This window comes from Sciurus carolinensis, chromosome 1, assembly GCF_902686445.1.
Source record: "Sciurus carolinensis chromosome 1, mSciCar1.2, whole genome shotgun sequence".
Lineage (NCBI taxonomy): Eukaryota > Metazoa > Chordata > Mammalia > Rodentia > Sciuridae > Sciurus > Sciurus carolinensis.
In genome coordinates, this window is record NC_062213.1 from 76,890,951 (window position 1) to 76,915,531 (window position 24,581).

General features: G+C 39.1%; 1 long non-coding RNA gene across 3 annotated transcripts in view; it reads right to left on the bottom strand.

The window, feature by feature from the left end:
- Positions 1–12,579, bottom strand: part of LOC124960456 (uncharacterized) — a 32,829-nt gene extending 20,250 nt beyond the window's left edge. For 2 of the 3 annotated variants that reach the window (XR_007104628.1, XR_007105128.1), the window contains exons 1-4: positions 12,360–12,579; positions 9,882–9,975; positions 9,160–9,264; positions 8,020–8,169 (exon numbers count right to left, since the gene is read on the bottom strand). This is a non-coding gene — a long non-coding RNA (uncharacterized LOC124960456). The remainder of the gene's footprint in view (positions 1–8,019; positions 8,170–9,159; positions 9,265–9,881; positions 9,976–12,359) is intronic. The other variant, XR_007105525.1, reaches the window with a different exon arrangement.
- Between the last annotated feature and the right edge of the window lie 12,002 nt (positions 12,580–24,581).

Consider the following 24,581-nt stretch of genomic DNA (forward strand, 5'->3'; position numbering starts at 1 on the left):
CAAAAAGTGAGGCCCTAAGCAACTTAGTGAGACATTGTCTCTAATAACAAACGAAATAGGGCTGGGGATGTGGCTCAGTGGTTGAATGCCCCTGAGTGCAATTCCGAGTACTCCACTCCCACCCCTCCAAAAAAAAAAACATATATTATACACAGAAAAGAAGAAGAGATTGAATTGATGCTCTTTAAAAAAATCAATTAAATACAATGAAAGGAAAAGTAATGAAGGAATTAAGGAACAGTAAAAAAATTAAGACAGCAGACTAGAGGGTGGCTGCATTTCATGTTGCTCCAGGACACAGGATTCAAAAGAGGAGATAGTGAGAGATTTGGGACCAACTCAATGCCGCCGGGTGAGTCTCTCCCATTGGGGAGGCGTCCCGGATGGGGCGGTAGCCCCGGAACGCAGGGAACTTTGTGAAGTAGAGTTGCTCGGCGAGATGCTCCTCCCCCCACTGGAGCAGTAAACACGGACAACTGAGATCATCGTAGAGGAGGCGGCTCAGCACAGCACTTGGACTCGGAGCAACCACTGGGGCTCCGGGTGGCTGCCTGAGGAGAAGCAGTGTGGCGAGCTGTTTAGACTCAGAGCGATCACTTCTGAACGCCGGGGGGGTTGCCAGGAGGAAGAGGAGAAGCGCAGCGGGTCGCTTGGTCTAGGAGTGACTGCATCAGAGCTACAGGCGGTTGCCAGAGGAGGAGCTGTGTGGCGAGTTGTTTGGACTCAGAATGACCGCTTCTGAACACTGGGGGGTTGCCCGGAGGAAGAGGAGAAGCGTGGCGGGTCGCTTGGTCTAGGAGTGACTGCATCAGAGCCACAGGCAGTTGCCAGAGGAGGAGGTGAGTGGTGAGTTGTTTGGACTCAAAGTGACCACTCCTGAACACCCGGGGGGCTACCCCGAGGAGGAGGAGGAACAGGGTTGGTCACTTGGACTCGGAGTGACTGCCTAGGGCTACGGGCGGTTGGTGGGAGGAGGAGACACGAAGTGAGTTGCTTGAACTCCTAGTGACTGCGTTGGAAACCGGGCTGCTATCCGGAGGAGGAGGTGTGTGGTGGGTCTCTGGGTCTCGGAGCTATTGTACGGGGCTCCAGGTGGCAGCTCAGAGGAGGGGCCGCATAGCCAGGCAATTAGGTGCAGAGCAGGGTCCCAGGACCGGCTTCTTGCTAGAAGAGCCGCACCGAGACACGCCTAGGGGCGGAGCGAAGTTTCCAGGACTGCGGGCAGATTCTCTGAGGAGGGGCAGCCTAAGCAGACTCGTCTGTGAAGGGTGAGGCTCCCAGGCCCAGCAGGTAGTTCCGGGCCCCTGGGAACGTTGCAGAGGAAGACAGCCCAGCCCAGGTGGTAGTTGTAGATTGAGGGGAACCTCTAGGAGGGGAACTGACCAGCGAGACCTCCTCACCGGGTGAGTCTTCCCCGCCGGGTGAGGTTTTCCCACAAGGTCGGTAAAACCAGAGACATAGGAAAAAACAGGCCATGCCTCAGTCCGCAGCCTAGTTCCCCTTTGGATGACCATTGGTCAACAAGTGGAGGCACCTCTGCCCACTAGCAGGGAATATACCCCACCTGAGGGTCACCATCCCTAGAGAGGCAGCTTCCTTGTGGAGCATCGCATTATCAACTTCCTCCAAGACTGCAGGCTACTGAAGGATAAGAGGGGATATACTAGCAATCTTCAGGGACATTATAAGTCAATAGAGGAAATCTGCAATATCTTAATGACCCACTGATTCCTGAACATTATGAGGAAACAAGGGAAGAAAATGCCCCAAACAAATCTAGATGTTACATCAATAAAATCCAATGACAGCATGGCAGAAGAAAGGACAGAAAGGGAGTTCAGAATGTATATAATTAAAATGATCAGGGAAGCAAACGATGAGATGAAAGAGCAAATGCAGGCATTGAATGATGAGATGAAAGAGCAAATGCAGGCATTGAATGATGAGATGAAAGAGCAAATGCAGGCATTGAATGATCGCACCAATCGACAGTTAAAAGAGCAAATACAGGAAGCAAAAGATCATTTCAATAAAGAGTTAGAGATATTGAAAAAAAAAACAAACAGAAATCCTTGAAATGAAGGAAACAATAAACCAAATTAAGAACTCCATAGAAAGCACAACCAATAGGATAGAACACCTGGAAGACAGAACCTCAGATATTGAAGACAAAATATTTAACCTTGAAAACCAAAGTTGAATAAACAGAGAAGATGGTAAGAAAACATGAACAGAATCTCCAAGAACTATGGGATATCATGAAAAGGCCAAATTTGAGAATTATTGGGATTGAGGAAGGCTTAGAGAAATAAACCAAAGGAATGAACAATCTATTCAATGAAATAATATCAGAAAATTTCCCAAATCTGAAGAATGAAATGGAAAATCAAGTTCAAGAGGCTTATAGGACTCCAAATACCCAAAATTACAACAGACCCACACCAAGGCACATTATAATGAAAATACCTAACATACAAAATAAAGACAGAATTTTAAAGGCTGTGAGAGAAAAGAACCAAATTACATTCAGGGGGAAGCCAATACGGATATCAGCAGATTTTTCAATCCAGACCCTAAAAGCTAGAAGGGCCTGGAACAACATTTTTCAAGCTCTGAAAGAAAATGGATGCCAACCAAGAATCTTATATCCAGCAAAACTTACCTTCAAATTTGATGATGAAATAAAATCATTCCATGATAAACAAAAGCTAAAAGAATTTACAAAAAGAAAGTCAGCATTACAGAACATTCTCAGCAAAATATTCCATGAGGAAGAGATAAAACACAAAGAAGCAAATCAGCAAAGGGAGGAATTATCCTAAAGGAACTGTCAAATAAAGGAGGAACCAAGTTGTGTCAAAAAAATAAATAAATAAATAAAATTTAAAAAATGAACCAAATGACCGGGAATACAAATCATGTCTCAATAATAACCCTGAATGTTAATGGCCTGAATTCATCAATCAAAAGACATAGACTGGCAGATTGGATTAAAAAGAAAGATCCAACAATATGTTGCCTGCAAGAGACTCACCTCATAGAAAGAGATACCCATAGACTAAAGGTGAAAGGATGGGGAAAAACATACCATGCACATGGACTCAGCAAAAAAGCTGGAGTATCCATCCTCATTTCAGATAATGTGGACTCCAAGCTAAAGTTAGTCAGAAGGGATAAAGAAGGACATTTCATACTGCTTAAGGGAAGCATAAATCAGCAAGATATAACAATCATAAACATCTATGCCCCAAACAGTGGCTCATCCATGTATGTTAAACAAATCCTTCTCAATTTTAGAAACCAAATAGACCATAACACAATAATACTAGGTGATTTTAACACACCTCTCTCACCACTGGACAGATCTTCCAAACAAAAATTGAACAAAGAAACCATCGATCTCAATAACACAATCAATAATTTAGATTTAACAGACATTTATAGAATATACCATCCAACCAAGAGCGAATACACTTTCTTCTCAGCAGCACATGGATCCTTCTCTAAAATAGACCATATATTATGCCACAAAGCTAATGTCAGCAAATACAAGAAGATAGAGACACTACCTTGTATTCTATCAGATCATAATGGATTGAAGTTAGAAATAAATGAAAGAGTAAAAAACAGAAACTACTCCAACACCTGGAGATTAAACAATATGCTATTATATGATGAATGGATAACAGAAGATATTAGGAAGGAAATTAAAAAAATTCTTAGAGGTAAATGAGAACAAAGAAACATCATATCAAAATCTCTGGGACAGGGGCTGGGGAGATAGCTCAGATGGTAGAGGGCTTGCCTTGTAAGAACAAGGGCCTGGGTTCGATCCCCAGCACCCCAAAAAAAAAAAAAAATCTCTGGGACACTATGAAAGCAGTACTTAGAGGAAAATTTATTTCATGGAGCGCATTCAATAAAAGAAGTAAAACTCAACAAATAAACAACCTAACACTACAGCTCAAAGCCCTAGAAAAAGAAGAACAGACCAACACCAAAAGTAGTAGAAGACAGGAAATAGTTAAACTCATAGCTGAAATCAATGAAATTGAAACAAAAGAAACAATACAAAAAATTGACAAAATAAATAGTTGGTTCTTCGAAAAAATAAACAAAATTGATAAACCTTTAGCCACACTAACAAAGAGAAGATGAGAGAAAACCCAAATTACTAAAATTTGGAATGAACAAGGAAATATCACAACAGACACGAATGAAATACAAAACATAATTAGAAGCTATTTTGAAAATCTACACTCCAACAAAATAGAAAATTTTGAAGACACCAACAGGTTTCTAGAGACATATGAATTGCCTAAACTGAACGAGGAGGACATACACAATTTAAATAGACCAATTTCAAGTAATGAAATAGATGAAGTCATCAAAAGCCTACCAACAAAGAAAAGTCCGGCACCAGATGGGTTTTCATCCGAGTTCTACAAAACCTTTAAAGAAGAGCTCATTCCAATACTTCCCAAAGTATTCCATAAAATAGAAGAGGAGGGAACCCTCCCAAACTTGTTCTATGAAGCCAATATCACCCTGATACCTAAACCAGACAGAGACACATCGAGGAAAGAAAATTGCAGACCAATATCCTTAATGAACATCGACGCAAAAATTCTAAACAAAATTTTAGCAAATCGCATACAAAAACATATTAAAAAGATAGTGCACCATGATCAAGTGGGTTTCATCCCAGGGATGCAAGGTTGGTTCAACATCAGGAAATCAATAAATGTAATTCACCATATCAATAGACTTAAAGTCAAGAATCACATGATTTTTTCGATAGATGCAGAAAAAGCATTTGATAAAATACAGCACCCCTTCATGCTCAAAACACTAGAAAAAATAGGGATAGTGGGAACATTCCTTAACATTGTAAAGGCCATCTATGCTAAGTCCATGGCTAATATCATTCTAAACGGTGAAAAACTGAAAGCATTCCCCCTTAAAACTGGAACAAGGCAGGGATGCCCTCTTTCACCACTTCTTTTCAATATCGTCCTTGAAACTCTAGCCAGAGCAATTAGACAGACCAAAGAAATTAAAGGGATATGAATAGGAAAAGAAGAACTCAAACTATCCCTGTTTGCTGATGATATGATTATATACTTAGAGGAACCAGGAAATTCCACCAGAAAACTTTTAGATCTCATAAGTGAATTCAGTAAAGTAGCGAGATATAAGATCAATGCACATAAATCTAACGCATTTTTATACATAAGTGATGAATCTTCAGAAAGAGAAATTAGGAAAACTACCCCTTTCACAATAGCATCGAAAAAAATAAAATACTTGGGAATCAATCTCACAAAAGAGGTGAAAGACCTCTACAGTGAGAACTACAGAACACTAAAGAAAGAAATTAAAGAAAACCTCAGAAGATGGAAAGATCTCCCATGTTCTTGGATAGGAAGAATTAATATTGTCAAAATGGCCATATTACCTAAAGTGCTATACAGATTCAATGCAATTCCAATTAAAATTCCAATGATGTACCTTACAGAAATAGAGCAAGAAATTATGAAATTCATCTGGAAGAATAAAAAATCCAGAATATCTAAAGCAATCCTCAGTAGAGAGAGTGAAGCAGGGGGTATCGCAATACCAGATCTTCAACTCTACTACAAAGCAATAGTAACAAAAACGGCATGGTATTGGTACCAAAATAGAAAGGTGGATCAATGGTACAGAATAGAGGACATGGACACAAACCCAAAAAATACAATTTTCTCATACTAGACAAAGGGGCCAAAAATATGCAATGGAGAAAAGATATCCTCTTCAACAAATGGTGCTGGGAAAATTGGAAATCCATATGCAGCAGAATGAAACTAAACCCATATCTCTCACTGTGCACAAAACTAAATCAAAATGGATTAAGGACCTCGGAATCAGACCAGAGAGCCTGCATCTTATAGAAGAACAAGTAGGTCCAGATCTTCAACATGTTGGCTTAGGACCAGACTTCCTCAACAGGACTCCCATAGCACAAGAAATAAAAGCAAGAATCAATAACTGGGATAGATTCAAACTAAAAATCTTTCTCTCAGCAAGGAAACTATCAGCAATGCAAATAAAGAGCCTACAGAGTGGGAGAAAATCTTTGCCAATCATACTTCAGATAGAGCACTAATCTGCAGAATCTATAAAGAACTCAAAAAACTCTACACCAAGAATGCAAATAATCCAATCGACAAATGGGCTAAGGAAATGAATAGACACTTCACAGAAGAAGATCTACAAGCAATCAACAAACATATGGAAATATGTTCAACATCCCTAGTAATAAGAGAAATGCAAATCAAAACCACCCTAAGATTCCATCTCACCCCAATTAGAATGGCAATTATCAAGAATACAACCAACAACAGGTGTTGGCGAGGATGTGGGGAGAAAGGTACACTCATACATTGCTGATGGAGATGCAAATTAGTGCAGCCACTCTGGAAAGCAGTGTGGAGACTCCTTAGAAAACTTGGAATGGAACCACCATTTGACCCAGCTATCCCACTCCTTGGCCTATACCCAAAGGACTTAAAATCAGCATATTACAGAGATACAGCCACATCAATGTTCATAGCTGCTCAGTTCACAATAGCCAGATTGTGGAACCAACCTAGATATCCTTCAATTGATGAATGGATAAAGAAAATGTGGTATATATATACAATGGAATATTACTCAGCCACAAAGAATGATAAAATTATGGCATTTGCAGGCAAATGGATGAAATTGGAGAATATCATGCTAAGTGAGATAAGTCAATCTCAAAAAACCAATGGACGAATGATATCGCTAATAAGTGGATGATGACACATAATGGGGGGTGGGGGGGTAGTGTTAGGGTTAGAATTAGGGTTAGGGAGTGGGGCAAGAATGGAGGAAGGAAGGACTGTATAGAGGGAAAAGAGGGGTGGGAGGGGTGGCAGGGAAGGGAAAAAATAACAAAATGAATCAAACAGCATTACCCTATGTAAGTTTATGATTACACAAATGGTATGCCTTTACGCCATGTACAGACAGAGAAAAAACATGTATCCCATTTGTTTACAATAAAATAATAAAAAAAAAATTAAGACATACAGAAGCAAATAACCAAATGAAAAACTTAAGACTTTCTTTTTCAGTAATTTCTTGCAATATAGCTAGATTAAATTTTCTTGTTTAAAAGGCAGAATGGACCACAAAGTGGAAGTGGAAACCAGACACAGAAGATACCACTTCACACCTACTGGTATGACTATAATAAAAAATGGAAAATAAGTAATGTTGGCAAAGATATGAAGAAATTAGAATGCTTGTACATGCTGGTAGGATTATAAAGTGGTACAGTCACTATGGAAAACCATTCAGTGACTCCTGTAACAGTTTAACATAGAATTGTTATGTATTCAATTACCCACTCCCAGATATACCCAACAGAATTATAAACAGGGACCAATCAAATACTTACATGCCAATCATAGCAGCATTATTCACAATAGCCACAAAGGTGAAAATAGCATGCATTCATCAACAGATCTTTAGACAAAATGTGGTGTGTACATACAATAGAATATTATTTACTCATAAAAAGAATGAAGTTTTAATGCATGCAGCAGCACAGATGAATCTTGGAAACAATATTCTATATTAAATAAGTAAAGCAGAAGGACAAATATTTAATAATTCCATTTCTACTGAATACCTAAAACAGGCAAAATCAAGAGACAGAAAGCAGATCACAAGTTACCAGGGGTTGAGGAAAGGAAAAAAGGGGAAGTTTGGGCTTTCTGTTCAGGGTAATGAGAATGTTCCATAGATAAACAGTGGTGAAAGTCGCATAACATTGTAACTATACTTAATGTCCCTGAATTGTACATTGAAAAATGGCTAAAATGATAAATTCTGTGTATATTTTGCCAAAATTTTAAAAAGACATACAAATGCAAACTTTTTTTTAGTATTCAATTCTACAGTCATAAATATACTGTGTAAAATTGATGTAAAGTTTCCAATACTTACTTATGAAGCAGTGATAATTCATGAACCAGTATCATTTTGTACATCACTTTGGGTGCACTAATCTGGAGCAATATATTTCACCTCAGTAGACCTCAGTTTCCTCATAGATGAACATGGAGAGTAATCATACTGCCCACTTCCTCTGATTTTCTTGGAATTAGATAATGCAACAGAAGTTACTCAACATCATGCCTGCCACAATGATTCTTAGCTCTTATTTAATGATATTTTTCCTTACTTCCACATTGCATTTGAAGTTTTCAGTTTTTGATTATATTTTCACTTAGTTCTTTATAACATTTTTAAGCTCAAAACCTACTTCAGCCATTCTTTTTGCTGTTTGCACTGTATCCTACATTTTATTTCTGGTTAGTACATAGTATACTACATGCATTTATTTACATATACTGCTATCTGTTGGTATCTATGGATTTTCTTCCCAGAAGGCACCAAAATCTGCAAACTATCAAGTTCCTCATATAAAATGTCTTAGTATTTTGCACATAATCTACTCCTATCCTCCAGTATCCTTTAAATCATCTCTAGATTACTTATAATACCCAATGCAATGCAAATGTTGTGTAAATAGTTATCAGACTGCATTGTCTGGGGAAAAAATGACAAGATAAGAAAGTCTATACATGTTCAGCACAGACACTATTTTTTAAAAATAGTTCTGATCCTTAGCTGGTGGAATCTGTGGATGCAGAACCGATGGATATGGAGGGTTATGAGGACATTATATCTGCACATAGCACATATTTATTGAAAGCAAGGACCATGCTCTTTTGGCTAAATCAGCAGAGATCAGCAAAGTTTCTGCCCTTGATCAGTTTAGGGGACCCACCCCTTCATCAGCACTCAACAGCGCTGAATACAATCATTTACTCTGAAGAAGCCCCAAGCAAGCGTGGATGAGCTAACCAAAATCTCAGTCTGGGATGGTTATGTTTCTACAACATTTTGTTATTATGTAAACTGTGGCATTAAAAAGCAGTCATTTAGAATGTGAGTCATCCATGAAAAAAATGCCTGGTAGCATATTATATTCAAGTTCCCTTTGTTCCCATTACTAAATAACAGAGAACATTAACCACCTACGCTCAACTTCCCACCACAGTAACGAAGCTTGTCACAGACCTCCATGTGACTCCTGAAGAATCCTGCAGACCACCACAAAATCAGACCAAGCTGTGCCACTGTGTGGTTTCAAAGTTTCCCTTTAATAGAGACTGGAGCATAAGACTGAAAAAATACATTTTTTTATTTTATTTTATCTGTCTCTATTTATAGTCCAACCTTGTCCCCCGCCACACACGTGTACATAAAACACAATAAATATAACAATAATAAAAAATCATTCATAGACCCTTTGCCCTGGAAAGTTCTGTTTCAGGGAATATAAGTGGTACAGATGGGATTAAACTCAACAAAATTAATTTGCACATATGGAATGTAGACAAAACTGAGTGATTCACAAAATTGAATATGGCAAATTAAAGTTAACAAAAACCTAAATTAACTGTCCCTAAGACAAATTAATAAAGTGCTCCCTTTATTATTTGGGTGGGAGAGTGATGACATCGAGCACCACCTTTTAAAATTGTAAACATTTAGAAATCATAGAAAGAGAGAACTAATGTCGTCTTTGACACTTGTCCCCTTTGACATTTACACAGATACATTCTATTTAAATATAAATGAAAAAATCATGCCAGAGATTTCTAATAGCATTTTCATTGAAGTGAGGTATAGAGAGTTTCAGCCCAAAGTAATAAATTCCCAAAATTATACTCATGGTGCAGACACAGATCTAGGGGCTTAGATCTGTGAGGTAATGGCCTTACTTGGTACTGTCTTACCTGTTAATGGATGTTACACAACCTCCTCCAATCAGTGAATTTCTCAGTCTTTCACAGTAAACTCATTCAGGTGTTTATCAGTGGCTAAAGAGGTCTGTGAATAATATAAATAAAATAAAACGAGAGAGCTGTATTATTCCACAATTTCCTTTAACTTATGTTAAAGTTTGGATTTATATGGTATGCAGGTATATTTTAACTCAAGGTATTATTATAGACAATTTGTACTTTTAATTCTATTTTTTGGTCTTTTTTATTTTTCCATATTTTTATTGGTACCTTATAGTTGTACATAATAGTGGCATTTGTTGTTATATATACACACATGCACACGATATAACAAAATAATTTGGCCACTATCATTCCCAGTCCCTTTCCCTCCCCCCCTCCCACACCTTAGTCCCTTTCCTCTGTTTTACTGATCTCCCTTTGATTTCATGAGACCCACCCTCACTTTTCCTTTTTCCTCTCTAGCTTCCAGATATGTGAGAAAACATAAGACCCTGGACTTTCTGAGTTTGGCTTATTTCATTTAACATAATGTTCTCAAGTTCAATTTGTTTTTCCACAAATGACATAATTTTATTTTCTTTATAGCTGAATAAAACTACATTGTGTATATTTGGCACATTTTCTTTATCCATTCATCTGTTGATGTATACCTCACTAGTTCCATGGCTGTTGTGAATCACACTGCTATAAACATAGATGTGCATGCATCACTATAGTATGACGACTTTAATGGAAAAAAACCTGACACTATTTTCTTTTCCCCTAATTCTTAGCTTTTATTCATAATTGAATTTACTATTGATACTTCCTTTTCCTAGATACCAAGTCCAGAAGCAATTAAATTAAAAACGAAAATGTACTATAAATTATCCAATGAAAATATTGTCCCAAAGTTCTAAGTCTACAAATATTCTGGCTATTGCTGGATGTAGAATGTGAAGAAGAACATGTTTTTAATTTCAAAGATCAAATAGGTCAGCCACATACACTAAAGCTACATGCAGTGTATAAAACATTTAATTTCAGTTGTTTTAAGCATTCGGTTTCTGTTTTAGAGAGAAGGCAAGGGCCTTCATATTTTTTGCTAGATTTCTTAATTTCATGACAATATATCAATAAAGTTTTTTTTTTATTGCAAACAAAAGGGATACATGTTGTTTCTCCATTTGTACATGGAGTCAAGGCATACCATTTGTGTAATCATAAATTTACATAGGGTAATGTTGTTTGATTCATTCTATTATTTTTTTCCTTCCCTCCCCACCCCTCCCAGCCCTCTTTTCCCTCTATACAGTCCTTCCTTCCTCCATTCTTACCACCCTCCTTAACCCTAACCCTAAACCTAACCCTAACCCTAACTCTAACCCCTCCCACCCCCCATTATATGTCCTCATCCGCTTATCAGCGAGATAATTTGTCCTTTAGTTTTTTGAGATTGGCTTATCTCACTTAGCATGATATTCTCCAATTTCATCCATTTGCCTGCAAATGCCATAATTTTATCATTCTTTATGGCAAAGTAATATTCCATTGTATATATATGCCACAGTTTCTTTATCCATTCATCAATTGAAGGACATCTAGGTTGGTTCCACAATCTGGCTTTGGTGAATTGAGCAGCAATGAACATTGATGTGGCTGTATCTCTGTAGTATGCTGATTTTAAGTCCTTTGGGTATAGGCCAAGGAGTGGTATAGCTGGGTCAAATGGTGGTTTCATTCCAAGCTTTCTGAGGAATCTCCACACTGCTTTCCAGAGTGGCTGCACTAATTTGCATCTCCACCAGCAATGTATGAGTGTACATTTTTCCCCACATCCTCGCCAACACCTATTGTTGCTTGTGTTCTTGATAATCAAAACTCAACTCAAAATGGATCAAGGACCTCGAAATCAGACCAGATTATATTTCTTATAGAATAGAAGAAAAAGTAGGTCCAAATCTTCAACTTGTTGGCTTAGGATCAGACTTCCTTAACAGGACTCCCATAGCACAAGAAATAAAAGCAAGAATCAACAACTGGGATAGATTCAAACTAAAAAGCTTTCTCTCAGCAAAGGAAACTATCAGCAATGTGAAGAGAGAGCCTACAGAGTGGGAGAAAATCTTTGCCACTCATACTTCAGATAGAGCGCTAATCTCCAGAATATATAAAGAACTCAAAAAACTCTACACCAAGAGTACAAATAATCCAATCAACAAATGGGCTAAGGAAATGAACAGACACTTCACAGAAGAAGATGTGCAAGCAATCAACAGATACATGAAAAAATGTTCAACATCTCTAGTAATAAGAGAAATGCAAATCAAAACTACCCTAAGATTCCATCTCACCCCAATAAAGTTTTAGAAATATATAAGTGAAGCCACATTAACAGGACTAGTGAATAAAAAACACTTTTCTGTTTTTCAGGAAACAAAACAGTCAAACTTCCAGGCTTTATCAACACTTCATCTGTTAACTTACTTGAAGTTTGAAATAGAATTGTCCCTGCTGTGTTCTTGCTCACCAGTGGTCCCTGGAGACCGGGTCATGGTGAGCAGCACTGGGAAGCCATAGAAGACACCACCCCAATTCAGCCATCTGATGCCCAGGATCTTCCAGCCCACATGACTTCCTAGTCAGGAGAAAGTTTTGGGTTAATTCTTTTTCTTTTCTGTATTTTGCAACGTTTTAACATCTTAAAACCTTGCTAGCTGGGAGGAGACTGTTTCTGGGCTGGTTAATCCCTAGAGACAGTAAAGGACCTGACCTTGAACATATACCTTTCATGTGCAAACCACCCAATCCCAGGTCCACACACTCAGCCACCACTTACTCGGCTCTCCCAGCATATCAATATTCTCCCTGCCCTAAGTCATCCAGGACTAGGTACCCAGCAAGCAGAGACTGCCAATGACCACCTGGATGGCACAGAGCTAACCAAAATTTCTTAGACTCACCAATCTTGAACTGCTTACTCCGTCCTGCCTTGCCTTTCTTGTTGAAATGCCAATGAATGTGCTGGTCTAGATCTATCTCTTGCTCCTGCTTCTCTGTCTGGACCAAGCCTGGTGAACCTCCTGTGGCCCTGCATGGTGTGGTGTGTGTCCCCTTCTCTTGGGAAAAGTAAATAATTCTTCCTTAAGTGACCTTGACCTCCTCAAGTCATCACCTGTCACTTTCACAATTTTTTTTAATTCGAGACATGTATCAGAAGGGATGCATATGCAAACATATTCTTCTGGGCTCTTTCTTCAACATTTTGTCAGAAGACGAGCCACACATTGAGATTAATTAGAAAAGGACAAACACATACACAAACGTTTTTTATTTTTCCAGGGGTGAGGGGTTTACCATCGTACACACAAACTGACAATCTTCTTCAGGGGAAATAAATGGAAGCCTAATAGTTTTGCTTTTCTTTGATCTTCCGAAAACATTTATCCAACAATTTTATTTCAAGGGCCTTTCCCTAAAACTTGTCTGAATTGCCAGATAAAATGGTTTTCAAAACGAAAATGTACAGTTCCTCAGTGAAATGATCATACTAGCCAGCTCTTGAGGGTGATGCTCTGATAAGTGGCTTATGAGAGCTTCCTGATTAGAATGCAGCAGGGGCCTGGCTGCCCTCCTCTAACTAAGGACGTAGGGTTTAAAAGAGGCTGGGCTTTTAAATCACTCACACATTCTTTAAGCTCTTGTGTAAGACATAGCAGGCCCTCTGCTGGTGGCAACAATCTTTGTATTGTAGTACGGAATATATCCTTTACTAAGCATAGATGCTGCCTATGGCAATGGTTCTTAACCTTCAGTGAGCAACAAAATCTTCCAGGGAGGTTTGGAGAAACACAGATATTCAGTCCATGTTCTGCAAGATGTTTGGTTTCAATCGGTTGGAAGTTCAAACACGGATTTTTTTTTTTCATAAATGGATGATTCTAATGTTTAACCAGAGCTAAGTAGAGTCATGGGTATGCTGTGGACCTCTAGTCCTGACACCCTGAGTCAGGCAATGAGTACCACAAGATTTGGAACTCTCCCCTATTTAGCTAGTGAATTTCACAAAAGGCTATATGTCTATTAGTAAAATTTAAAAAATAAAAGAAAGAAAGGAAAGGAAAGAAAATTTGATTTGATTTAGAGAACAGGGTATAGGTATCGTTCACCTGTTATGAGACCCTGAGTTAGTCACTGCAATCATCCATCTGCATGAGACTCCCTCATTAGGATCTAGTGTGTGAGGCCTCCAAATGATCAGGTTTCGAACGAAATAAAATTGGAAATAAAAAGAAAAATATTGGTGGGATTTTGTTAATTAAGGTACAGTCAAGCATTGCTATTGTTGAGGTAAGGTTTAGAATTTTGTAAAAATTGTCTCAAGTTAGAGAAAACAGCATGAAAAAAATATCAATGTTTATGGACAAAAGAAACAGGTATGTGACTGTACCTTCATTTAATCATAATTCTTTAAATCATTGTACTTGTTCTTTAACACCATATATTGCAACCGAAGAAGCTGTTTTAAGAAAACTGTGGCCTAATAATCACATAGAAAAATATCCTTCTCATTCTACTTATTGTTTTGAATTAAAAACATATGAAGAGCTTTGGAATTTTTCTTAAAATTTTTCTTGATAGGGAAGAGAATGACTCTTCGAATGGTTAATGTGTTTTTTCTCTACCTTTTTAAACAGATTATTTGAATTCTCTAACTCACTATCACTTCATTGTCTTCCATAAATTTAGAATATCTTCTCCTTGAATAGCATCTGCAAATTTGATTACTTTCTATTTGTTTTTTTTTTAAATAAAGTACTGGGGATTGAACAGAGGGGTGCTTTACCCGTGAGCTACATCTCTAGTCCTTTGTACTTGTTTTTATTATTATTTTGAGACAGGGTCTTGCGAAATTGACAAGGCTGACCTTGAACTTGCAATCCTCCTTCCTCAGTCTCCTGAGTCATTGGGATTACAGGAATGTGCCACTGCTCCCAGCTTAGCTACTTTCTCTTTAGATCATTAATAAGGATGTAATCTAAAATTTAAAAAATGAGACGGTGGGGTCCAGTTGTTCACCATTATGTTTGGTTATGTCTGTAAGGTTAGTTTTTTTTTTTTCTTTTTTTTTTGGTCAAGGGGCACTTGACCACTGAGTCACATCCCCAGCCCTATTTTCTATTTTATTTAGAGACAGGGTCTCACTGAGTTGTTTAATGCCTCACTATTGCTGAGGCTGGCTTTGAACTCTCCATCCTCCTGCCTCAGTCTCCCAAGCCACTGGGATGATGGGTGTGCGCCACCACACCTGGCGAGAGGTTAGTTCTTATAGACCACATCTTTGCCAGGAACTCTTGTTACCAGGCTCTCAGATTTTTAATGGAATCTGTTTTTTAAAAAAGAGCTAGGTAAGAGGTATATGTATAGAAATCTAAGAAGCATGAGAATTTTATAGTCTGATTTCATTGACGGCTGTAACTATCTACAATTTAAAGATTAATTTCTAAATAAAACATCATTCATAAAACAGCAAACAATAAATAGGGAAGAACAAAGAAAACTACTTAGACAGTTCAAAGCAATAGTAAATGTTTATGGAGCATTTACCTCATACTGAGAAGTGGGTTAAAAATGAGAAAATTTATCTCATTTAATAAAAGTTACAACAGGCAATTGTTAACATATCTATTGAAGTATTTAATTTTGGTTCTTTCTGCTTTGACCTGATATATACAACTTTATTGAGTGGAGGTCAAAGTTTTCTTTTTAAATTCTTAATTATCCATGAGTTGTTACAATTTAGGGTCACTGTTCTTCACTCAAGTGTCTTGAATTAATCTGCATATTTTTTTAAACTAAAAGTTATTGTGCACCCTTAAAGTACACAGTATGATGTTATGGATGCATGTAGACAGTAAAAGAGATTACTATAGTGAAGCAAATTAACACATTCATCATCCACAGTTACTCTTTTGGTTTATTTGTTTTTAAGACAAAAGCTAAAATCTACTCATTTAGCATGAATCCCAAATAAAATATAATTTTATTTCTTATAACTCTCAACGTGATATATTAGTTCTCCAGACCTTGATAAAGAAGAGATCTGTCTGCTACTTTGTGTCCTCTGATCTACCTCTTTGTTCTGTAATAATCTGATGTGGCCAACACCTGGCAGAGCAGGTTCCTGTTAGGAGGAGTGAGCCGCCTGGGAAGATAAAAAATCTAAAATAATCACTAAGAAATAAAGACAAACGCAGAGGTTAGATTTGGAAACAGGGGGGTCTGATGGGTCTTCCAGCCCTGATAGGAACTACAAAACTGAAAAGGGCCCTAATTCTTTATTTAAGGGGAAGTATATGGAAGGCAGAGATAAGGTTTCAGAGTAGGAGGGGTCTTGTGTGGCAGGATCTTGCAGTAAACAGGTTGCTTTGTGCTTGACAGGTTCTACCCATCTCCAGGTGTAGGCAGTATTTGATCTAAGGCAAGGCTGTGAGCTAAGGCAAGGCGCCAGCATGATGTGGGCTTTCTCAAACGGGGGAATTTCATCCAGAGTTCCCGAAAAGCAACTTCCCTGCCTTATTTTGGCTCAAACAAACCCATAATCCATATATGGCTTCTAACAATAATCTTACATCAATTTAAGCTCTCCCCTGGGTAAACCGTAATATGCTCAGTTCCATCTTTTTTTTGTTGTGACAGCTTTGTCTTTTACCCAGTGTGTGCCTTATCACTGCCTCAAATATATGCTGTAATAACATAGGATAGATTGAACTAGAAATGTATACATAAGTCAATTTAGGACTCTTATTGAAGACTTACTCATTCCTTTGGAAATTTACTATTATTACTACTATTTACATTGATAGATGTTGCTAAGCTTATATTTGAAAGTATATTAATCTATAACTTTAATCTTCCATACAGTGGACTACACCTAATATTAACTAAAAAAAATGAGTCATTAGCAAAATCTGTTAGTAAATATTACTTCTAAATAGCTGGTTTAGCTTACAAGAAAATAATAGGAAATGTGAAGGGAAAAGATTATTCTAGTGTATGCTGAACATAGAGGTGAGAAAAACTTGAACATTCATGTTTAGAACAGTAATATATTTATAAGTGAATAACGAATCAAACAAAAATTGAACAGACTGCATTTTTTAAGTCTTGGTGGCACACACCTGGAACCTTAGCTATTTGGGGCTCCTTGGGAGGCTGGCTGAGCAAGAGGATTATAAGTCTGAGGCCAGTCTGAGCAACTTAGCAAGATCCTGTCTCAAAACAAAATATAAAGGACTGAGGATGTAGTGGAAGAACCTGTAGCATGTACAAGGACCTGGTAATGAGAGTTCGTGGGGTTAGGGGGACTGACTCTTCATTGTCTGACCAGTCGATTCCACAGAAAGGAGGATGAACAAGTCTAGAATAGAGGTTATTGAAGAAAGAAAATAGTTGAGAGAAACATGGATTTTTGTGAACAGTTTTTTTCTTTGCAATCTTTTGATGTATGCCTGGCATTTTTCTGGTTTAACCTTACTATCAAGATGACATTTGTAGCCCACACTGTATTATAATTAGGAAAACAATGTTGTCTGAAGCAAAAATGATCACTTGCTCTTTGTTAGTTAACTCTATAGTTTTCCTAAATGTTTGAAGCCACCTGATTGTATTGAGTGGAGAGAGTAAGATTAACAGATACAAGTTTATCAAACAAACGCAACTGCTAACGAGGTAAATACAGCATTTATAACTAGGTTTGCATAAGATATATCCCATGCTTGTATAATTTTATCAAAATGGATTCTACTGTCATGTATAATTTAAAAGAACCAATAAATTTTTTTTAAAAAACGTGAAACATTTTAAAATGCTATAATCAGAATACACAATAGCAAAGAAATAACACCATGGCTTAAAAGAAGGCAAGTACCTTCTTTACTTTGTCATTACCTGGGAGTTTGTCAGATATTCAGATGTGCTGAATTCAAATATGCATCTTAACAGGATTCCCAGGTGATTGTTATCCATGCTAAAGTTCAAGAATGAATGAATGAAAGTGTCAACAATCCTCTTTTAAGTTCTCTGTGGCACAGGCAACTAGAGAAACTAACAGATTATCTGCGCCACCCAGTTTTGTAGTATTTTATTGCAACCCTAGCAGACTAATACAGACAGAATTCTACAGTCAAGATACTTCCTTTGTGTAGCGTGTAGTATGAAGACTTCTCCCAGAGTTGTGAAGAACTTGGTTGTAAGTAAAGTAGTTGCTCCTTTGTAAGTCAGTCATCTTTTCTTTCTGATTGCTTTGACTTATTTTTCTTGTTGTACAATAATTTCACCATATTCCAAGAGTGAATATTTTAAAATCTTATATAGGATTTCTGTATGGATTATCTTTCAATATTTTTTTTTGCAAAATTACTTGTTTGGCATTCTATCTTCAAAGAAATCTTTTCCTCAATATGTCTAGTCCCGTCTGGGACTCTACTTACACATATATTAAATTGACTTTCTTATTCTCTCTGCATTGCCTCCACCTTTTAGTCATATTTTGATTTGAATAAATGTTGAGCTATATTTTGGATAATTACACAAATTTGATGACCTATTTCACTAATGATAAATTCATATAATTTCTATTTTACCAGCTATATGTTTACTCCTAGCATTCCTTTTCTCTTGCTTTTACATTTATTCTTTTTCTTATGTCTCAAATCCTTCTATTACTTTCAATTATTTTCAACATTGTTTTTGAAGTCTTCTTTTCAATTTCTTTGTGTAATAAGTTCTTGAGATGTTAAACCTGCTGAACATTGTGGTGACTATTTACTCAAGCATTTTGTAGTTTTTAAATCACAGTTATCTGCTGGACTCTCATGCGGTCTAGACTGAAAGCACACAGAAACCACTTCAGACATGGGACCTCACACAAGAGATTTTGTTAGCAGATGAACAAAGTGTCTTCCCTTAAGGGTGAAAGAAAAAGGAAGAGCAAGAGAGTGAGAGAGAGTGGGAGTGAGAGTGAGAGAAAAGAGAGCAAATATCAGGGAAATTACCCTTACATAGTCAAAGTCCATGGGCTAATGGGACCAATGATGACAAGAAAATTAACAATCTGGATTAAAAAAATGGTGTGTGGGGAGGGGACAGTATCAGGGGAGAAATAGCTGCAGCCCTTTTCCTTATATTTCCCCATTTTTGTTTATATAAGAAGATCCCTTTTGGGCATCTGGGCAAAGATCCATCTTCAATGACTGCTTCCTGCTGGACATGGGCATAGAACTGATTTGGGGAAGGAGATGTCATTGCAGTAGGCAGGGGCTGAGGACTGGATAGTTCCCCTAGGGAGTGCACTTGTAGCCAGGCTTCAATTTATCCTTTATAAGGTCCTGATAGTCCTGTAATACAAACTGGACAGATCTACTAGGAAAAAAATCTAATAGTTAGAAAAATAGGGTGAATGGCAAGAAAGGCAAGAATGTAGCTGCAGTCCAGCCCTCACGGCTGGGTGTAGTTGGTCCCTCCGTGTTCTTGTCCTTGGCCTCTGGAATGGGAAGAAGGGTAGAGGGCTTGAGGGCCTTCAACCTGAGGTGAAGCAGTCCCGCTAGAGTGGCCAAGTATTGGTTGGAAGAAACCTGAGGGCTAAAAACTGGAAAGGAGTTTGTGGATTGAGAGTAGAGTTTAACCATGTTGCCGCCCGCGGCAATAGTCGCGCGGATATTGTTACCGCCTGCAGCAACAATTGTGCGGGTATTTATTGGAGGTGGACTGGAAACTGAGCTATTTTTACTATCTTTCTCTTTAGTGCGCTGCTTTCTTGCTTGTTTGCTTATTCCCTACTTTATAGAGGATAGAAGAAATGAGGCTTACTTGCTTTGAGAGGAAGTAGAGGAAGATAGGCTTTGCTTAGAGCTTAGAGGAAGAAAGACTTTGCTTATCAGAGAGAAAGACTTGCTACACTTTCAGAGAGGCTACTATTATCAGAGGAGCTATTTCTTAAATGTCTAGCTGCTTCTTTTTAAAGGTGCATCCTACATCCTGTGTCCTAAAGGTGCGTGCTAGAAGTGCGTGCTAAAGGCGTGTCTATGGTGCATCCAGCGTTCTGTGATCTGTGATCTGCCATCTGCCTTCTGCAATCTATCAGAGGTGCTGCTTCTCCCTGCTTATCTGTGCTTATCCGGTTATTCCTGGTGCTTCCTATAGGTGTGTCTTATATACCTAAGGCAGCCAATCAGCTTGGGATCAGCACAATTGAGGCACACCCCTCGGTACCAATCAAGAAAGAATGAGGAATATCTGTTGAACACTAGCGCAAAGGAGACATTAACTAATCAGGCAAAAGTAGATCACACCATGTTAACACTATGCACCACCTCCTGGCTCAACGCCAGCCGCCATCTTAGGGTTACCCAAACATGTCTTCTGCATAACCGGAGAAATGCGTAGCCATCCTGGTAATCCTCGCCCTTTGACAGCCATTGGCATAGTCGGAATCAGTGTATGGGATCCCTGCCATTTGAGAGAGAAAGGGGCTGTAGCCTCCTGAGGAGGAGACATAAAAACTTTGTCTCCTATTTGAAGAGGTTGAGTCAGGAGACCAAACAAGGGTCTAGGAAGGGAGAAATTGGAATGCCCAAATGTGGTTTAGGAGAGAAATAAGCATATGAGAAGGAAGAAGGGAAGGAAGGGGCGTTATCCCAGGGGGAACAATAGGACCACTGTACATCAGCTCAAAAGGGGAAATATTAGTAGGATTCTTTGGGAGCAAGCAAAGATGCAGAAAAGCAAGAGGCAGGAGTTTAACCCCATTAGGTGAAGTTCTAAAGAAATTTTGGTTAAAACATTTTAAAGAATTCAGTTTATTCATTCTATTTTACCCAATGACATTGGGTGAAAGGGAATATGGAAATGCCAAGGGACTCCAAGAGCCTTGACAAGTTATTGGGAAACTTGGGAATGAATTCAGGCCCATTATGTGACTGAAAGGAGGTAGGCACTCCAAAGCAAGGAATGATTTCATGAAGGATGAAGGTAGAGACAGTTAGTGCCCTTTTGTTGGAGGTGAGGATGGCTTCAACCCATCCCAAGAAGGTGTCTACCATGACCAAAAGTTATTTAAATTTTCTTACTGTGGGCATATGTGTGAAATCAAGTTGCCAGTCTACCCTGGCATGGTGCCAAGGGCCTGGGGAGTTGGAAAAATGGGGGGTCTGATGGCTGTAGAATTGGTTCATAGACAAACTTCACATGTGGAGGAGAGTTCTTTCAGAAATGAAATGTAAGAGGAGGATATTTGCAAATGAGTTTTGGCAAATTGTGAGTGTGAAGAAAGGTTGGGGTGAAATAGACAATGCAGGAAGGAAAGTATCTCCCTGTTGGGGTGCAGTGGAGGTAACAGATCATGGAGCGTCATGATGGGGGCTGGTGTGGGTGAAAGGGTGGCTCTTCTAGCCTCCTTCTCTGCCTTGTTGTTGCCTGAAGAAATGAATGATTGGTCTGTCTGATGAGATTGGCAATGTACAAGGCCTATGGTTACTGAGAGGTGAAGAGCCTCAAGGAGGTTTAGGATATAGCTAGAGTTGGTGATGGAGTTCCCTTTTGTGGTAAGAAGACCCCTCTCTTTCCAAATAGCAGCATGGGAAAGGATAATGTAAAAAAATATTTAAAGTCAGTATAGATTGTGAAGGATTCTCCCTTTGCGAGGTTGAATGCACAAGTGAAGGCAAATAATTATGCTTGCAGGTTGGTGGTGTTGTTAGGTAGTGATCCTGACTCTACAACCTTTTCCAGGGATACAATGGCATATCCAGCCCATCAGACCCCCTCATGGAGAAAAGTGAACCATATAAAAGTAGGGTTGGTGTAAGGCCTCCTGAACATTGGAGGGTCAGGGAAGTAAACCTTCCAGAATCTCAAGACAGCTATGTGTTGCTGAAGTATGTATATTGGAAGGCAGAGGTAAGAGGGTGTCTGGACTTAAAAGAGGGCATGTCTTAAAGGAAATGAAAGAATCCTCAATAAGAGCAGTTTACATAGCTAACACCTGATAGGGTGGTAGAGTTTGCAGACTCATATAAGTAAGAAGCTCAGACAGATGATGAGGTGAGAGCACTTCAGTGGGAGCCCCACTGAGCCCCAAAGGAAACTTTTTTTGATTCTGGGTTAAGATAAAGGCTGTAGTCAATACCCTAAGACATGGTGCCCAGCCTCTTACAGTGGGATCTGGACTTTTTGATAGGTATGTCACTGGGGCAAAGGTAGGACTGAACATGTGTCCTAAGACCCCCAAAATGAACCCACTTTTCTCAGAGACAAACAGGTAGAATAATCTGGTGATGTCAGGAAGGTATAGGGCTGGGGCTTGAAGAAGGACTTTCCTTAGAATCTGGAAAGGGGCTTCCACTGGATTGAGAAGAGGTTTAGTGGGAATGCCCTTTGAAGGCTCATACAAGGGGGTTGCCAGGATGGAAAAATTTGAGATCCAGGATTGTAAATATCCTGCTATCCCTGAAAACGAAAGGATTTCTTCCTAGGTAGATGGAGTGGGCATGTTCTGCAATAAAGCTTTTCTCTCTACAGTATGGCCTTAAATCCAGGTGAGAGGCTGACTCCTAAGTAACTGGAGACTGGGAAAGCTGTACCTTTGCTGAAGAGGCCCTATACCTTCTGTCCGCCAGAAAATTTAGAAGTTTAGCAGTGTCTCCTTGAGAGTCTTGTCCTGTATTACTTCCTGAAGTTTATCATAGTTATTAGGTTTAATGGCAACCTTATGGAGACCTGCAAGGACACAAGTTTGGAACTTGTCTTGCTGCAGACATCCGATTCCCATGTTATAATCCCATTGGTGCTCCCTATCTGGTACTGCTTCAGTCTCAAATGGATGGGCCGGGTTGATTGGTGAACCTCATCTGCATAATTGTGCACCTGTTCCCAGACTCTCCTGAGCTCCCAGGGGTAAAGGTGTTGGACATGATCATGTAAATATCAAACCAAGTAAGATTGTAAGACTGAGTAAGATACTGAAATTCCTTGATAAAGTTTGCAGAGCTGGAAGCGAAGGAGCCTAACCACTTCTCTATCTGCAAAAGATCAGAATGCACAAAAGGAACATGGACTCTGATCACTCCTTCCACACCAGCCACTTATGTAGAGGGGCTAGAGCATGTGTGCAAGGGCTGTGCAGGCTGGGGTTGGGGGGCAGAAGCAGAAACAGAGCAGGGCAAAAAAGATGGAGGAGCAGGGGCAGAAAACTCTCTGCAGCAGGAGACAGGTATGGGGATGTTTGGTTAGCAGGGTGGAAGTCGGAGAAGGAGGAGAGATTAGGAGGGGAAAAGAAGCCAAAAGGAAGTGTTTTGGCTTGCAAGAAGAGCAAAAATCAAGTTTAGTGACCAAGAAAGTGAAAGCTTGAAGATAAAGAATTTCTTTCCACTTGCCAGTTCATTCACAGAAATTGTATAAGTCCCTCAAAATGTTAGTATCCAAAGTGATATTAACTGGTCACCTAGATTGATTATCCAAAGGATACTGTGGCCAAATATCATTACACAAGCAAATAAGTTTTGATGGCTCTAGGTCAGGGATCAGGTGAAAGGATTTAAGATTTTCTAGTAAATGTCCCAAGGGTGAATCTGCCAGAATGGATGACCTAGATCCCATGGTGGAGACTGAGAAACAGCCAAGTCACTGTCCAAGGCGTCCTGAGGTTCACAGACTAATTGGCTGGAGACAAGAAGGCAGCACAATAATGGGAGTCATCACCCCCATCAGCGTGTGCTGGGCAAAAGCTAAGAGAGTTGAGGACCTGACATCAGGATTTTTGAAAGGAAAAGTGAAGAGGAGCCTCAACCCTGAGAGAGAATCTTCACCATAAAGATCAGGGACTCACCTGTAAGATAAGGTCAACTAAGTGGGCCAACCATAACTGTAAAAGTCGTGACTGGGGGAACCCCCACTCCTCAACTGCCTCGAGGGCACCCAACAATCAAAGGTCATGTCTCAGGTCAGCAGAGGAGTGTTTAAGTTGACCCAGGGGAAAACTCACCAATCTGAAGACTGGTGGTGGATGTTGGAACTAAGCGTCTGGGCAAGTGGAATGTGAGACCAGCGTCTGGGGGTCTGGGGAATCAGATGGGATTCCACTCCCCTAAGTGGTGGTAGAAGAGCCCATCCAAGTCACAGCACCAATGAAATCACCCAGAAACCACCCGACTTGAGAACTCACACAAGAGATTTTATTAGCAAATGAACAAAGTGTCTGCCCTTAAAGGTGAAAGAAAAGAGAGTGAGAGAGTGAGAAAGAGAAAAGAGAGCAAATAGCAGAGGAATTACCCTTAAATAGTCAAAGCCCATGGGCTAATTGGACCAACAACTGACAAGAAAGTTAACAATCTGGATTACAAAATGGTGTGTGGGGAGGGGCAAAATCAGGGGAGAAATAGCTGTAGCCTTATGCCTTACATAGTCTGTAGGAGTGGTTTTCCATTTTCTTCTGCCAGGTTCTACAAGGGTGTCACCAATAAAAGAATATTTTAAGGTTGATTTCTCAGCTTGGAGTTTCTTACTCTTATGCAGAGGGCACAAGTACATGTTTCTGGAATTTGCAGAGATAAAATCTTTTTTATTCTATCTTGGAGAGAAAATACTTTTCTTGGGTCTTGTTATGGTTTGGATCTGGAATGTTCCCTCAAAAGTTCACGTTAAGTAATGCAT